Below are 18,875 nucleotides of genomic sequence, written 5' to 3'. Positions count from 1 at the left end.
GAATCGTCCCCCTGCAACCGCAGGCACCAAAGAACTGCATCACCGGTACCTTGGGTCTCCTCTCAGCACAACGAGCGAGGTCCCTTGAATCCAGCAACTCTGTCCAAGTGACTCCCACAGTCCAGTGACTCTTCAGTCCAAGTTTGGTGGAGGTAAGTCCTTGCCTCCCCACGCCAGACTGCATTGCTAGAAACCGCGACTTTTGCAGCTACTCCGGCCTCCGTGCACTTCCAGCGGAAATCCTTTGTGCACAGTCCAGCCTGGGTCCACGGCACTCTAACCTGCATTGCACGACCTCCTAAGTTGTTCTCCGGCGACGTGGGACTCCTTTGTGCGACTTCAGGTGAGCACCGTTTCATGCATCCTCGTAGTGCCTGTTTCTGGCACTTCTGCGGGTGCTGCCTGCTGCTGAGAGGGCTCCTTGTCTTGCTCGACGCCCCCTCTGTCCCCTGACGCAATTTGCAACATCCTGGTCCCTCCTGGGCCACAGCAGCATCCAAAAACACTAACCACATGATTTGCAGCTAGCAAGGCTTGTTGGCGGTCTTTCGGCGGAAAAACACTTCTGCACAACTTTCCACGGCGTGGGGGATCCGTCCTCCAAAGGGAAAGTCTCTAGCCCCTGTCGTTCTTGCAGAAACCTACGCTTCTACAGTCCAGTAACAGCATCTTTGCACCAACAGCTGGCATTTCCTGGGCATCTGCCCATCTCCGACTTGCTTGTGACTTTTGGACTTGGTCCCCTTGTTCCACAGGTACCCTCGACTGGAAATCCATTGTTGTTGCATTGCTGGTTTGTGTCTTTCCTGCAGAATTCCCCTATCACGACTTCTATGTCCTTTGGGGAACTTTAGTGCACTTTGCACTCACTTTTCAGGGTCTTGGGGTGGGCTATTTTTCTAACCCTTACTAATTTCTAATAGTCCCAGCGACCCTCTACAAGGTCACATAGGTTTGGGGTTCATTCGTGATTCACATTCCACTTTTGGAGTATATGGTTTGTGTTGCCCCTATCCCTATGTGTCTCCATTGCATCCTATTGTAACTATACATTGTTTGCACTGTTTTCTAATACTATTACTGCATATTTTGGTATTGTGTACATATATCTTGTGTATATTTGCTATCCTCATACTGAGGGTACACTCTGAGATACTTTGGCATATTGTCATAAAAATAAAGTACCTTTATTTTTAGTATATCTGTGTATTGTGTTTTCTTATGATATTGTGCATATGACACTTGTGGTACTGTAGGAGCTTCACTCGTCTCCTAGTTCAGCCTAAGCTGCTCTGCTAAGCTACCATTATCTATCAGCCTATGCTGCTAGACACCCTATACACTAATAAGGGATAACTGGGCCTGGTGCAAGGTGTAAGTCCCCCTTGGTACTCACTACAAGCCAGTCCAGCCTCCTACATTGGTTGTGCAGCGGTGGGATAAGTGCTTTGAGACTACTTACCACTCTTGTCATTGTACTTTTCATAAGAGAAAAATATACAAAACAAGTTCAGTGTATGTACACATAACTAAAAAGTTTTGCATTTCCTCTTTTCACTCTTTTCTAAAGTGCTGAAAAGTACTTCTAAACTTTCTAAAAGTTCTTAAAAAGTTTTAAAAGTTTTTTTTTTCCTGTCTTTCTAAAAGCTCTAAAAACTTTTTTATCACTTTTTCTGTCACTTAAACTCTTTCTAAAAATGTCTGGCACAGGCCAAAATGTTGATCTGTCCAAACTTGCATATGACCACCTTAGCTGGAAAGGAGCAAGGAGTCTCTGTGTAGAAAGAGGTTTGAGTGTAGGGAAGAATCCTTCCTTGGAATTGTTACTTAACATGCTTAGAGAACAAGATAAGGCTAAAAGTGCCCCATCTGTTGAAAAAGTAGCTAATGGTTCCCAATCTGATCCAGGGACTCCCCCAGGAAAAGATTCAGGAAAGAAACTTCTTAGCCTGCCCATTACTAGACAGTCTAGCATAGTTGGTACTGAGGTGGAGTCACATCATACAGATGGTGTGCTCTCACATTACACTGTCAGCCAAGCTGTTAGGGTGCCCTCTGTAAGGGACAGGTCTCCTTCTGTTCATTCTCATCATACTTCTGTGTCTAGGAATGTCCCTCCCACCCACCCTGATGACAGACTGTTAGAAAGGGAGCTCAATAGATTGAGAGTGGAACAAACCAGACTGAAGCTCAAGAAGCAACAGCTGGATTTGGATAGACAGTCCTTAGAAGTAGAGAAGGAGAAACAGAAACTGGGTTTAGAAACCCATGGTGGCAGCAGCAGTATTCCCAATAGTCATCCTGCAAAAGAGCATGATTCTAGGAATCTGCACAAGATAGTTCCCCCTTATAAGGAGGGGGATGACATTAACAAGTGGTTTGCTGCACTTTAGAGGGCCTGTGTTGTACAGGATGTCCCTCAAAGGCAGTGGGCTGCTATCCTATGGCTATCATTTAGTGGAAAAGGTAGGGATAGGCTCCTTACTGTGAAAGAAAGTGATGCCAATAATTTTACAGTTCTTAAGAATGCACTCCTGGATGGTTATGGCTTAACCACTGAACAATACAGGATAAAGTTCAGAGAGACCAAAAAGGAGTCTTCACAAGACTGGGTTGATTTCATTGACCATTCAGTGAAGGCCTTGGAGGGATGGTTACATGGCAGTAAAGTTACTGATTATGACAGCCTGTATAACTTGATCCTGAGAGAGCATATTCTTAATAATTGTGTGTCTGATTTGTTGCACCAGTACCTGGTAGACTCTGATCTGACCTCTCCCCAAGAATTGGGAAAGAAGGCAGACAAATGGGTCAGAACAAGGGTGAACAGAAAAGTTCATACAGGGGGTGACAAAGATGGCAAGAAGAAAGAGGGTGAAAAATCTCAAGATAAGCATGGGGATAAGGGTAAAACCAAAGATCCCACTTCAAATCTTAAACACTCTTCAGAGGGTGGGGATAAAACAAATTCTTCCTCTTCTTCTCAACCTGCACACATTAAAAAGCCTTGGTGCTTTGTGTGTAAAAACAGAGGCCATAGGTCAGGGGATAAGTCCTGTCCAGGTAAACCCCCTGAGCCTACCACCACTAATACATCAAGCTCTAGTGCCCCTAGCAGTAGTGGTACTAGTGGTGGGACTGCTGGCAACAGTCAAGTTAAGGGTGTAGTTGGGTTCACTTATGGGTCCATCATAGAAACTGGGGTAGTCAGTCCCAAGACAGTTTCTGTCACACCTAGTGGCATTGGCCTTGCCACACTGGCTGCTTGTCCCCTTACAATGGATAAGTACAGGCAGACAGTTTCAATAAATGGTGTTGAGGCCTTGGCCTACAGGGACACAGGTGCCAGTATCACTTTGGTGACTGAAAACCTAGTGGCTCCTGAACAACACATCATTGGACAACAGTATAACATTATTGATGTCCATAACTCCACTAAGTTCCTTCCCTTAGCTATAATTCAGTTTAGTTGGGGTGGAGTTACTGGCCCTAAGCAGGTGGTGGTATCACCTAGCTTACCTGTAGACTGTCTCTTAGGTAATGACCTAGAGGCCTCAGGTTGGGCTGATGTAGAGTTTTATGCCCATGCAGCCATGCTGGGCATCCCAGAGGAATTGTTCCCTCTCATTTCTACTGAAATGAAAAAGCAAAGGAGAGAAGGCCTGAAAACTCAGGATCCCTCTCCCTCAAAAGGTAAAAAGGGTATCACAGAATCCCCTAACCACCCTACCATTCAGGATATCATTCCTGTGGTGGGAGAAACCTCTCCTGGGGTGGCACCTGTTCCAAGGGAAGCATCAGCTGGCAAAGCTGTACTCCCTGAGGTAGAAGTACCTCTCTGTGGGATAACTAACATTGGTGAGAAAAAGAGCACCATTTTAGTTAACATGAAGCATCCCTCCAACCCTCCCAGAGAAACTTTAGTGCAGAAACTCTGCACTGCCTCACAAAACTTAGGACAGCATCCCTGCCCTAGTGTGGAGCTCATAGGACAGCATCCCTGCCCTGCTCCAACTCAAGAGAAACAGCATCCCTGTTCTCTCTTCCAGCCATATGGACAAAAATGTTGCCCAGCCATGGCTTTTCTGAGACAGCATCCCTGTCTGGCATTTCCATCACTACAAATAGGTTCAGTGGACAATTCCCACTGCTCTAAACTAAAACTTACTGATAGAAATTCTGAAAATACATCTTCACATTGTTGCTTAGCTAAAAAACTTCAAACAGGGTGGTTTACATCCCCACAGGGAAGTAACCATATAGTGGATGATAAAGGGAGTAACCAGTCTATTGCAGAGCTACTCTCTACTTATCACCACTTAGACAATAAAGTCTCAACTGGCCAAGGTTAGCCTTATTGTCCTTCGTTTGGGGGGGGTTGTGTGAGAAAGTAGCCTCTTTCTAGCCTTGTTACCCCCACTTTTGGCCTGTTTGTGAGTGTATGTCAGGGTGTTTTCACTGTCTCACTGGTATCCTGCTAGCCAGGACCCAGTGCTCATAGTGAAAACCCTATGTTTTCAGTATGTTTGTTATGTGTCACTGGGACCCTGCTAGTCAGGACCCCAGTGCTCATAAGCTTGTGACCTATAGGTATGTGTTACCTGTGTTATGACTAACTGTCTCACTGAGGCTCTGCTAACCAGAACCTCAGTGGTTATGCTCTCTCATTTCTTTCAAATTGTCACTAACAGGCTAGTGATATTTGCTATCCTCATACTGAGGGTACACTCTGAGATACTTTGGCATATTGTCATAAAAATAAAGTACCTTTATTTTTAATATATCTGTGTATTGTGTTTTCTTATGATATTGTGCATATGACAATTGTGGTACTGTAGGAGCTTCATTCGTCTCCTAGTTCAGCCTAAGCTGCTCTGCTAAGCTACCATTATCTATCAGCCTATGCTGCTAGACACCCTATACACTAATAAGGGATAACTGGGCCTGGTGCAAGGTGTAAGTACCCCTTGGTACTCACTACAAGCCAGTCCAGCCTCCTACACCTTGTAGTTGATCGATCATGTGTGATACACTGCTGTTTCTCAGGACAAATGAATCATGGACTGATCCTGGAAACATGGCATTCACATGTGAAATGTACTGGTCTGCAGTACACACCAATTGTATGTCCATTGAGTGGAAGTTCTTCCTGTTTCTGTACACCTGTTCATTTACTCTTGGGGGATGATAGCTATGTGGGTGCCATCAATGGCACCTATCACATGGGGAATGTGAGCAAAGGCATAAAAATCTGACTTGATGGCAGGGAGTTCAGCCCTTTGGGGAAACTTTACATATGTCTGCAGGTGTGGTACAAATGCATCTAGGAATTTGGACAGGATGAGGCCAAACATTGGCTGAGAGAACCCTGCACCCATGCCCACTGTCACCTGAAATGAGCCCATAGCCAAGAAATGGAGTACAGAGAGCACTTGCACTTCAGTAGGGATGGCATGCTGATTCCGATTAGCCAGTCTCAGTACAGGATCCAGTAATGCACATAGCTCATGGATTGTTGTACGATTGAGTCTGTAGGTGACAATGATGTGACGTTCCACCATGGTATCCAAATCAACAAGAGGTCGGTACGCAGATGGGGCCCTCCCTCGCCACATGGGTCTGTACCTAGGGGGAGGAGAGAACACATATGAGGGACACACATACACATGCAAAACATGTTGTGTATGAATAACTGCTGTACAATATGTAGGTTACACACACAAGCGATGTATGATGTACAACTGTAGGGACATGTATGCAGTGATACGTCTGGACTGATGTGGGGAACAAACACTCATGTGGGCATGCGACTAAGGGCTGGGGCTCATAGGGCCTGAATGGGGCCCATGACCAGGAAATATCTACGTCGTGCTAGGAAAAATGGAAGCCTCCTGCCATCCAGATATGTAGGAGTGGAAGTGACCTAATTCCGCTGGCGGTTGTTGTCATGGTGTAAGGCGGTATCCACCGCCGTGCACCCATTCATTGGTTAACACGGTTGTCAAAGGGGAACCTGGGCCTATCATGATCACCGCTGGCAGTGACGGTGCACACTGCCGCAGAGCGTACGCCATGTCGTCACCCCAATTTCACTTGACTCCCGGATCCCGTGCATGGAAGTACTCCACTGTATGTGCTGCTGTGCCCTGACTCTGATTAATCAAATGGCACGAGTCACAGGGGAAAGGGCCCCAGCCTTCACCACGGAGGAGCTGGAGAAGCTGGTGGACAGGGTCCTACCCTTGTATGCCAAGTTATGTGGGCGACCAGAGGTGCAGGTGAGTAGGCAGATGACGTGCATGGATGTGTGTGATGGCGGCAGATGCCTGTATGCATGTGTGGTCGATATGTACCTGCACAGGCATAGATTGTGTGGCAAGTACCATGTGTGAGGTTGTGAAATGATCTTGTGAAGTGTCCGTCCCATAGGGGACATATAGTCAGCGGTATCACATGGCCATATCATGAACTCTGTTTTTCTTTTCTGTGTGCCCCATACAGGTCAGTGCCCATCAGAAGAGGGCACTCTGGCAAGCCATCACCAGGGAGGTGCGGACCCTGGGGGTCTACAACCGGCAGAGCACCCACTGCAGGAAGCAGTGGGAGGACCTGCGGCGCTGGGCCAGGAAGACCTGCAAGGCCCAGCTCGGGAAGTCCTCCCAACGAGGACAGGGTGCCCGTTGGACCCTGATCTCCCCTAATGTGCTGCATTCTGGTGGTGGCATATCCAGAATTGGATGGGCACTCGAAGGCTGCACAGCAGCCACAAGGGGGTGAGTACCAACACCATTTCATGCCTCTTTGATGGATGTCTGAGGGTGCTGTTGTATGTATGCTATCTAGTGCCAGGGACTCTGACAGGTGTCTAACAGCAGTCCTGCCCCCATGGGCACTGAGATGATTAGGGGCAGGTCTGACAGCTCATCAGGTCCTTGTGTCATGTGGGAGAAGAGCTGTATGCTAGGGTTGTGGCCACTAGTCAGGGACTATAGTTGTAGATGCTGCATGTAGGTGCGTAACCTGGGTGGGAGTGTGTGTGCACCAAGTTTGTACATCCATTCTGGTATTTACAGATATCTCTCATGTTTTGTCTCCCCACCCCTGTACTCTTGTGTTGTCTGTGTACATCAGCATCATCTGGCGAGAGAGCAGTGGCACGGGCGAGTGGGGATGCAGCGGCCCACGGTTCCAAGGAGGCAGAGTCTACCGACGCCAAGGGGACCAGTTGGTTGGAGGGTGAGGGGAGTACCACAGGGGAGGCTACTACCACTGGAGGTAGTGACTCTGATACCTCCTCCAATGGGAGCTCCCTGGTGGTGGCGTCCCTAGTGGGTCCACCCATTCTGTGTCATCTTCTGCCACCCCCAATACCATTACCACCCTCCTAGTTGCTCCCCACCCTGTTGCCCATGTTCCCTCACCCAGAAGGGTGGGTGTCTCCTTCACCCCAGGCACCTCATCCCCTGCCCCAGCCAGCCCTGCTGCCCTCACAGAGGAGGCTATTGACCTCCTGAGGACCATCTCTGTAGGGCAGACAACCATTGTGGATGCCATCCAGGGGCTAGCAACCAAGATGCAGCAATGCAATGCATACCTGGAAGGCATTCACTGTGCCATGTCTGGCCTGCAGAGATCTTTTCAGGCTCTGGCCTCCTCTTTGACAGCAGCCAGTGTCCCTGGTCTTTCCGCCCCCCTCCAACCACCTCTGCCCCTTCCAGCACCCCATTCCCTTCACCCATCCCAAGCACACATACAGACAACCATGCACACAGATCAATACACAAGAAGCACACAGAGAAACACAAGCACCACACTTCCCACAACAGGCATACACACAGCCAACATACAAAGGCACACATGACAGCATCCACTTCCCCCAGTGTGTCCACCTCTCCCACCTCCCTGTCTGTCCCCTCTACATGCACACCCACAAGCACTGCACCCTCAGTCACTGCTGCTGCCCCCATTCATGCAGTCACCACAACATCAGACATCCAGTCATCCACCCCAGACACCACACCTGCACTCACCACAACGACATTGACTGACACATGCAGCACACTCACCAGACTTGCAGACACCCAGACACCATCAGTTTACACTGGCAGTCTGTCTTGTCCCACTGTGTCCACCCCTCCTCCCCCTAAGACACTCAAACGTTCCCAGACACCCACCCAACACACATCCACCACACCTCAGCATACTGCACAGGCACCTGCATCCACGTCCAGCACACCTACACCAGTTACAAGCACTCCCTCTACCTCCACTCCCACACCTTCCTCCAGGTCCACCCCAACTGCCCCTAAAAAACATTTCCTGTCCTGTGTTGACCTTTTCTAACCCACTGGCCCACCCCGTCTCGTCCCTAAACGTGCCTACCTCCTTGCCCTGTCCACTACTTCCACATCTAAGTCCGCCCCAGTCCGCCCTTCCCATTCTCGTGCCCCTTCCCCAGAGAGAAAGAAGCCCCGTGCTGCGCCAGGTCCATCTGCCACCCCCCGGTCCAAGCCCACTCCCCCACCTTCCAAGAGCAAACTCAAGCCCCTCCACCTCCCAAATGTAAGTCCAAGCACCCCCTCCCAGACTTAAGTCCCCCGCCCCCCCACCCCCTACCCCTGTTCCCTGAAGTGCCTGGCTGCCCCATTGATGTCCCTTTTTGGTGGAGTACCATGTGCATATGTGGGAGTCAAGTTCGGGCCATTTGGGCCCTTCAGCCTGTTATAGTTGGACTGGCCAATGGCCTTATTTGGACATTGCATTTTTCGTTTATTTAGTAAAGTTTGTGTGCCCAGTGTCGCTGTTGGCACACTCTGGAGACGTGGTTCATCGTTTCATTGTGGGGATTTGGTGTGCACGTGTGTGCTTTGGGCAGGTTGTATTGGCCTTGTATCGGGTAAGTACCTCTTGTTCTGATGTGTATGGCTTGTGATGGTGTGAGGGGTGCGTTGTAGGGTGGGTGGGTGTGTAACTGTGCCCTTTCTTCCCTTGTTTAGTAGGTTGCGGTACTTACCGTCGTTGTCTTCGTCAGCAGTCACGGTCGTGGAGGTATATGGCAAGGAACAGCACTGGCATGATTTACAATTCTCTCTCCATGTCTGCTTTGGCGTGTTGTGTGTGCCTACGGTGAGTGTTTCCCTTATATTTGGTTAGTTTCCGCCATGCTTTGATTGCTGTGGTTCTTGCCCTGGAACTGGCGGCGGTCTTGTGCTTCATTATTTGTTGGGCGGGTGGGGCCTTTCTGTCGCCCTGTGGGCGGCTCCTTCCGTCGATGTCAGCACTCCTATGCTGGTGGTGTGTGGTTTTCATGCTGGCTGTTTCTCATGTGCTTCATTATTTGGCAGTCCGGACCACCAGCCTGTTGACGGTAGTTACCGCCACTTCCGGCTGTGCGTTGTTCACCGCCATGTTCAAAATGAGGGCCTAAGTCTCATAACAAGGGAAGAGAGGTGGATTGCATGTGAATCTATGAAAGATTGCTGGAGATCTGGAGTTACAAGTAATTAACTTTATTCCTTCCCTAACTCTAGATCTTACATAGATTTGCATGCTTTAATTCAGATTATATTAAAACAATAAGAGGATGGAGGAAATTAGGCATTTTATGCAGAAAGGTTTATGAAACCCACCACAGTCTCTTTGCTGGTCTGCACATCAGTACAATAATGAATTGTAAAAGCATGTGTCATCCTCCATGTTGGGGGTTTGAAAGATTCTTGCAAATAAAGCACTTTTATCGCTTGTTGAATGTACCCTCACTGACCTCGACAACTGCGTTCTCATTGAAGCATTTGCTGCTGTAATACACACCACAATTCTCCTTGGGGTGACTGCTTTACCTTTATTTCCTTAACCAAATGCTAACAAGAGCTGGTCTGTCCTCAGATGTCTTCTGTTGCATGTAAATAAAAGTATATACACCTCTTTATCTCTAAAGAATCTAGAATTCTTTATGCAGCTGCACTTGGATTTGCAAAGAACATCAGCAACATTATCTCTTGCTTCACATGAAATTACATTGGTACCTTTTGAAGGAATCTTGGATTAGCTACCAGAGTCACATTACCCTATTGAAAATCATAGATGGTTCTTAACAGCATAAAGCTTGCAGCTCAACGACTTTCCGAGCTGATGTAATCGCCAATAGAAATGCAGTCTTCCGTGTTAAATGTCTTACAGATGCTTTATAATCAGTTTCAACAGGTGCCTTAACGCCGTCAACACATTGTTCAACTCCCATTCAGGAGCCAACTCTGGCACAGGTAGAAATTTCCTCAATAAGCCTTTCATGAACTCTTTAATTACTGTTTGTGAATACAATGTCACTTGATTTGTAGATGTAAAAAATCATGAAATTGCGGCTATTTGGACCTTAACCGACATCTTTATCTTGCGAGATGCACCAGGTAGGGCAAAAAGTTCATATGGTGCCATCTTTAGTGGGTCTAACTTTTCTGCTTGTGCCCACACAACGAAACGTTTTCATTTAAGATTGCATGTTCTAATGGTTGATGGTGCTCTGACCTCTTTTACGACTTGCCTACAATCTTCAGGAATATTTGATGACCAAACTTTGGGCCTCATTATGACCCAGGCGGCCGACGGTAAGCTGGCTGTAACACCGGCAACAGGCTGGCGGTGTTCCACCAGCTATTATGACCGTGACGCTATAGCCACGGCCATACCGCCAGCCCCTCCACAATACCATAATCCCCAGGGCAGCAGTGCAAGCACCGCTGCCCTGGGGATTGTGAGTCCCCGACTGCCAGCCTGGCCACGGCGGTAAACACCACCATGGAAAGGCTGGCGGTAAGGGGGACTTGGGGTGCTCCTGGGGGCCCCTGCACTGCCCATTCCCTTAGCATGGGCAGTGCAGGGGCCCCTAGGCATAGCCCGTTACGCATTTTACTTCCCGAATTTCGGGCAGTGAAATGGGCGACGGGTGCTACTACACCCGCTGCACATCAGCATTGCCGCCGGCTCTCTTACGACCCGGCAGCAATGTTGATGTGACTTTTCCGCTGGGCCAGTGAACGGTAACACTGTTACCGTCCGCTGGCCCAGTGTAAAAGTAGTAATAGGGAGCCAGAAATACCGCCGGCATTGGCGGTATTCTGGCTCCCGCAGCCTCGGCGGTCTTTTGAAAAGACCGCTGAGCTTGTAATGAGGGCCTTTATGTCCTGATGAGCCATGCTGTCATCGGAAGAGGCTCTGGGTGTGCGGAAGTATTAATGCCTCGCTCTTCGAGAGTAGGCTGAAATCCAGCTTGAGTGGCACAAGTTTCTCTGTGCTCAGCTCCCATAGCTCCACATAACAATGTTGACATCCCCATGTTTTTGCCACCAAGGTAACCTTGCAACTCTTTCACCCATTTTGAAAATCACTCTTGATATTAATGGTATCGGTAGCAATGGATACGCAAACTTCCCTGTCCTTTTTATTGTCAAAGTATTCCCTTGGGTGCCTGGGCAAAACCATTTTCTTAGAAACTTATTTAAGTTGCAATTCGATCTGTTGCAAACATATCCTTCTCTGCTTTTCCATGCCTTTGAAATAGTAACTTCAACTGACATATATCTCCCACTTCTGGGTGTCTGTTCAGTGCCTGCTCCGACGGTCTGGTAAGTTGTTGTGCATTCCTGGACTGTGCTTTGCCGAGAGCATTACATTGTTGCCAATTGCCAATTTCCAAATATCCTGAGCTTTCCTCAAAAGAAGCATGAACTTTGTTCCACCTAGTCTTCGATTATGATACATTGTAGTTGTCTTGTCTGTTCTGATCATGACATGCCAATTCCTCACTGTGGGCAAACAAGCTTTCAGTGCAAGTCTTACCCCAATGTTCCTCTTATGTCCACATACCATTTGTGTGAATCTTTTCTAAACGTGTACCCCATCATGCTAGAGAAGCAGTCGTCAACCTTAGATGTAGTTCTTCTGGTTGTAACACCTGACACTTGCAGATGTTCTCCTCCTTCACCCACCACCGCAGAGCATTCTTCATAAGTGGTGCTACTCTTGTCCCATTGCCCATCCTCCATGTTCTTGCTCCCACTGCTGGCCCAATTGGCCTTGAATCATTCTCATTGGGAATCAACAATGTGGTACCAACTGAATGAAGGAGAACATGGGCCCCACCATTGTCTCGAGCGTTCTCACTGAAGTACTTTGCTTTCCCAGAAGAGTAGCTGCCTCCTTCTTCAACTTGCTTCCTCTTTCCTGAGAAGGCAATGCTACCCCTCTCTCCATGATTGTTCTTGCTCCCAAAAACACCTGATCTGTGCTTGGCTGTAAATTAGTTTTTTTTCTTGTTGATGGCTAATCCTACCCTCATTGTGAAACTGGTTGCACTCATCACTCTTTGAAGGCTGTTTGCTTTCATGAGCCCGTCGTCCAACTAGGGGTATACCATACTTCCCTCTCTTATGGACGCCGCTGTTGGAGCCATACACTTTATGAAGACTCGAGGAGCTAACCTGAGGCTTTGATCTGATAAAGCTGCTCATCCACCATAATGATAGGTGTTTTCCGTGATTGTTATGGATTGGTAAATTGAAGTAGGCATTTTCCAAGTCTACTGACGAAAGGAAATCTCACTTCTTTATAAAGGGCAGCATCTCTTGCAATGTGACCTTTTGAAACTCTTTTTCCTTATGAACTTGTTCACACCTCTCAATTCTAATATCAGTCACCAGTCTCCTTATTTTTAATATAAGAAGGAACCTTGAGTATAAGCCCATGTTCTCCTCTAACAGTATCTCTCAATGACTTCCTTGTTTTGGCTTTAAAGCCTCTTGTTTCATTCAAATCCTTGAAAGGTTTGTGTTTTTCTGGCAGTGGTGGTATAGATGGTAGTTCTTCCAGAAATTCTAAACTATGTCCTTGCCTCACAATATCTAGGACCCGACTGTAAGTTGATGTTTTCTGTCGTCCATCTAAAAAATGTTACTTTCTTCCTACCACTGGCAATTGAAACTGACAAGGAATGCTGACTGTTAAGTTATGGTCTTCCTCCCTTTGCTTAAAATATGGAGGGGTGATCGCTTCTCTGATGCCAATAGTGTCTATAACTCTGACCTTTCTGTTGTTTTTTTGTCTTTGCTGGCCATATACTACACACTGATCACAAGATCCATACTTCGTATAGGGTCAAAAAACAGTCTTTGCTGATTTTAACCTTGCCTTTCATATTGTCCCCTAAATCCTCCATTTGGTTGTGTATTGTGAAGCAGCACTAATAAACAGGCCGTCTCTGTGCCTGCTTTAATTCCTTTAAGTTCTTCATCCACCTTCTTTCCAAAGACATTATTCCCGTCAAATGCCATGTCCTTAGCAAGAGACTGCACCTCCTGTCTAAAGGATGTACTCTTCAGCTAGCCATACCTGTATCTATCAGTGCAGAAGATGCTTGTTTACGGTCCTTCATTATCGCCCGTGCCTTCTCCTAATCCTCTTCAGGCAATTTTTCTAGAAACTGTGCCATGTCAGATTATACCTGCCTGTCATACCTTGCGACAATTGTTGATGAATGCATTTCCAATTTTTACAGATAAAACACTTTAATTCCCTTTCCCACTTCCTGCCTTTATTATCAGAAGGTACTGAACAAGGAGTTGATAGATGTCTTGATCCCTGTTGACCCACTGCCGAAATCACTGAATCTTTACTTGATTAACAATGCAATCTTCTGCAGCATCTGTTGCCTTTTATATTTTTAATATCCTCGCTAAATTTACAGAGGCTGTTGCTGGATTCTGTTTCTTCATGTTTCAATCTCCTTCTCACAGGTGATCTAACACAGAGAGAAGTCGTGCACGCCTTTGTGATTTTTCCTTAAAATCGAACATCAAGCCAGTTTGGTCCCTTCAGATGTAGGAAAAGTGAGCATTAGAGCATTAGAGCATGAAACCTACTGATATCATCCATCTGCAAATTTCTGTGCACCGGCTCCAGACTTGTATCCTTTGCAACTATAAACTGATCCCATTCTGAGTCATCATCATCATCATCATCAGGAGATCCTGGTTGATCCTCTGTATCAGCATCAACATCATTACCTGGTGTCAATTGTGAGGCTATTCCACCATCACTATTTCCTTCAACTTCTTGTCTATTTTCCTCATTAGATATTCCATCCTCACCCCCCCAAATAACATGTTCTACAGCTATCTTTCTTTTAACTTGACCTTGAAGCTCCATCAGTTGCAAAATCAGTGGTTGTGGTGTTTCTAACATTCCAGTTGTGGTCAGTTTGTGTCAGAGGTAGAAACCTCTTATAGATATCAGTAATCATATCCTGCAAAAATTATGCATTTGCATCGGGCATTGCACAAGGCACTTTGATGGATGAACCCATTCGTCCCTTCTCCTTTTGTTATCTAATGCTCTTGGTGACCACAGCTGTTGTTGTGTCTGACGTCCACACAGTCCTTTATATTCATTGTCATTTTGATATGATCCAAATCTGGTTCATTGATGGTATCCCATGGAAAATCGTGCATCAACTGTTTCCCTTCCTCTTCTATCCCTGAAGAAGCAGCCTCCATTATCCATCTTGGTAGCTGTAATGGCACACATGAAGCCATCATTGCCTATAATGGTTCTGTTTCCACCAGTGGAGTTGTATGCTGCTTCACTTGACCCATCAAGTCCCTCGTTGATGATGGAGTATTCATTACAGTCTTCTTCACTGTTGACAGTATTACTGTTGTTGACTTCCTCTCCGTCATCAATAACATGTTGATCATCAATGGTTTCCTTGTCAACAGTGATTTTCTCATCGATGGTGAAGGACCCATCAATGGTGCTGTCCTAGTTGACAGTGTTGTTCTCATCTACAGTATCTTTGTTAATGGCGGATTCTTTGTCCACAGTTCCAAATCACTTTTTATCACAGTCTTCATCAACTAGCCCATTGATATCACACCTTTTGAACTATATTTTTGTATTTGTCCACAGTGAGTCCCCTGTCATCGATGGACTACCATCACTGGCCTTTGAAGCCTCTTAGCTATGATTCCTTCATCACTAAAGGGCACTACCATGCTCCTTGTGCCTTTCTCCTCTTAAATGTGACTGATCAGTAGCCTGACCCTTAGCTGTAGGGTCAGTGGGTCATTTGGCCTGCTTGGAAGTCACTTCGCTTGACTACTCTTTACTGGATGTCGAAGGTTTATTTCTCATTTTGGAGAAGCTTTTTCCATCATTTTCTCCAGAATTGTGAAGGCTAAATGTCTTTTGTGATGCTTCAAAGTCTTCGTGAAAAATGCCTTACGTATCTCTATGGTCTGGATGAAAACAATATAGGCATGTAGGCACTTGAAGTGTGGATCATCAACATATATGTTTTCCTTTCCACAGGCTTTATAAGTCTTAAACAAAGAATTATTGGTTGAAATTTCAGCCCTTTTCTTATTTAGCTTCAATTTCTTGAGAGTAAGTGTCAGAAAACTCCAAAGTCAAAAGAGTTGTCCAAGAGTTCCTAACTCTGAACGTATGGTAAAAAATCTGAGAGTTGGACGCCTCGGATGGGGGAACAGCTGGGTGAGGTGTGGGTCTGATTTGTTGCAGTTTGGGACATGTATAATGATATAGATAGGTAAGAAATGTTTGACGTTATCTCAACATTTTTTAGCGTAGGAGTACACTGCTGTATTATAATACGTCTAACGATGCAGAAGAATTCAAGCATGTGAAACTATGAAAGATCCAATGCAGGAGAACTATCCAGATTGCCATGGAGGCATTTTCTACCTTTTGAGTTGTTTCCTTTTAACTGGAAACCTCTTCAGGAGACGTGATACCTGTCATATGGATGTTAAGGGCAGAGTGGCACCATAGCTAGTGGGAAGATCCACCCTTTCTTCAGGCAATAATGAAGGAAACAAGACAGATAGTCACTGTATCCAGTTCTTTACAGAAACCAATTACCTGACCTAAGCTTCTTACAAAGTGATTTAGAGAACGCAGACGTAACTGGAAGGCTGTTTTGAAAACAATTCAATGGTAAAACACTAGAAAATATTCAATATTGGCAAACCTAAAAATTGAGATTAAAAAATTGCTCTTATTTGGCCATCTTGGCAAAATGCTGGCTTGGACCTACTTAACAATAGAATATTAAGCTGCATTAATGATACACCAGTTTCCTTAATTAAAATAAGGCAGAGTATGAAGCCGAGCTTCTGAGATACATTGGAATCACATATATTACAACCGAGCCTGTTGTCTCAACAGTGTTAACTTGCAAGAAAGTAGTGAAATGAAATCCGGTCAGTGTAAAAATGTCCTCTATTGTACACTTGAGAGGGGGGGTATTTTTTGTGAGACCATGATGTAGTACAAACATTTCTCAATATTTCCTGGAAAAAGAGCTGCAAATTAGTCATCAAACATTTCCTCTTACACTTGGTCATTTAAATTTGACTTTTTTGTGTTATACCTTTACAAAGACGGTAGGGGGCTAGAAAATGTGGTAAATATTATGTATGAAAAGTAGTGGGTGGCACTACTCTGTTCTGCTCTATTCTGTGCTATTCTATTTGGATTTGTAGAGCGTGTGGCAAGCGGTAGGCATCCCAGCACTGAAAAGGTGACACTGATTTAGTTACATTGTATAGGGGTTATTTATCAATCAAATAGCCACATTTTAAGAAGTTTCTAGAAGGTGCATACATTGCCTGTTGACCACAAGGCCAAAGGCAAGCAGTTCCAGAGTGTAGGGGCAATTAATCTAAATGTTCTATCTCTGCTTCTGGATCTTCGGATGCAAGGGACAATGTAATCATCAGAGGAGCGGAGGGTCCCCTTTGGGGTGTATAAAGATAGGGGGTCCTTGTCCTCGAAGCGCTCTATAGGCAATACATAGAGTTTTAAATGTAATTCTCTGTGAAACTGGTAACCAATGAAGGTCCCTAAGCCCGTGCCTTGCTGACATACTTCTCGGTATTTGTAACAGAGTACGTGCAGCTGCATTCTGTACAACTTGTAATCTACTATAACTGATTTGGGCTCTCCTAGGAAGAGAGTTACCATAGTCCAGGCAAGAGAGGATCAGAGCCTGGACAACTAATCTTCTTGATATTATGGGAAGTAAAATGGAAGGACTTCACAGAACATTCTGAGAATTTGAAAGCAGAAGTCCGAGAATTTGGTGGGATGAGTCTCCATCAAAAGAATTTTATCAAGCCTTACTCTCAGACTTTTATAGATGTTTTAGGGGTGGGGAATGGACCTAAATGGTCTGGTCAACCAAGGGACAGTTGGGGGGAACCATTGTTTCCCAGAATCATCAATCACTCATGGATTTGTAAAGTGCGGAAATCACCCATAGGGTCTCAAGGCACTGAATGAAGGCATGCTGCTCAGTTGAAGAGCCAGGTCTTGAGGTCCTTCCTGACCTGCTTCAGTGATGCGTCTGCCTGAGCTTGAGGGGAAGTGCTTTTCATGTTCGGGCTGCTAGGTAGGAGAAGGTTCTTCCTCCTGCTGTACTTTTCCGGATCTTGGGGACGGCTGCAAGGGCAAGCTGGGAGGAACGGAGACGTCTGTTGGGTACGTAGAAGGTGAGGCAGTGGTTGAGATATGCCAGTCCTATGTTGTGCAGAGCCTTGAAGGTGTGGATCAGGAGTTTGCATGTGATGCGCTTGTTGACTGGGAGTCAGTGTAGGTCTCTGAGGTTGGAGGAGGTGCAGCTGTGTCGGGGGATGTCCAGGATGAGTCTGGCTGCTGCATTCTGGAATCTTTGTAGTCTTGATTGAAGTTTCTTCGTAATGCTGGCATAGAGTGCATTGCTGTAGTCCAGTTTGCTGGTGATGAGTGCGTGGGAGATTGTATTTGTTGTGTTTGAGGGGGATCCATTTGAAAATCTTCCGCAGGAGTCAGAGGATGTGGAAGCATGATGAAGAGATGGCGTTGACTTGGCGGGTCATCGATAGAGAGGAGTCCAGGATGATGCCCAGGTTGCGTGCATGGTCAGTGGGGTGGGACGTTACCCAGCGCGGTGGGCCACCATGAGTCGTTCCAGGCAGGAGTGGTGGAGACAATCATGAGGATCTCTGTCTTGTCCGAGTTGAGCTTAAGGCAGCTGGCCTCCATCCAGGTGGCGACTGCTCTCATCTCATTATGGATATTCCTCTTGTCTTGAGCAGAGTCCTCGAACAGGGAGAGGATCATTTGGGTGTCATCGGTATAGGAGACTATGTTTAGCTCGTGTTGCTTGGTGATCTTGGCAAGCGGGCCATGTAGATGTTGAAAAGCATTGGGCTGAGTGAGGATTCTTGGGGCACTCAGCAGCAAGTGTCTTTAGGTTCTGACGTGAACAGCGGTAGTCTGACCCTCTGTGTTCTTCCGGTGAGGAAGGACCTGATCTAGTCCAGGGCTTAGTCTCAGATGCCGGTGTCATACAGTCTGTCGCAGAGGGTGGAGGGGGAGACAGTGTCAAAAGCGGCGGAAAGGTCGAGGAGGATGATTGCGGCCGTGCCTCTGCGGTTCAGTATGATGCGTATGTCATCGGTGGCTGCTAAGAGTGCAGTTTCGGTACTATGGTTGCTTCTGAATTTGGACTGGGATGGGTTTAGGATACAGTGTCTCTCCAGGAATTCGGTGAGTTGCTGGTTGATGGCTTTCTCCATTACCTTGGCTTGGAAAGGGAGCAGAGTAGTTCTTCAACTCCCTAGGGTCGGCGGTGAGTTTCTTCAGTAGCAGGCTGATTTTGGCATGTTTCCAGTCTGTGGGGAATGTGGCGGTCTCGAAGGATTGGTTGATGGTTCCGTTTTATTTCAGTTTTATTCATGTTCACCTTCAAACAGGATATCTCCATCAATCTAGCAACCGCCTTTATGCATGGCCCGAGAGTGGAGGCAGACGGCTCTTGGTCG

This window comes from Pleurodeles waltl, chromosome 10, assembly GCF_031143425.1.
Source record: "Pleurodeles waltl isolate 20211129_DDA chromosome 10, aPleWal1.hap1.20221129, whole genome shotgun sequence".
NCBI lineage: Eukaryota > Metazoa > Chordata > Amphibia > Caudata > Salamandridae > Pleurodeles > Pleurodeles waltl.
This window is presented reverse-complemented; position numbering follows the sequence as displayed.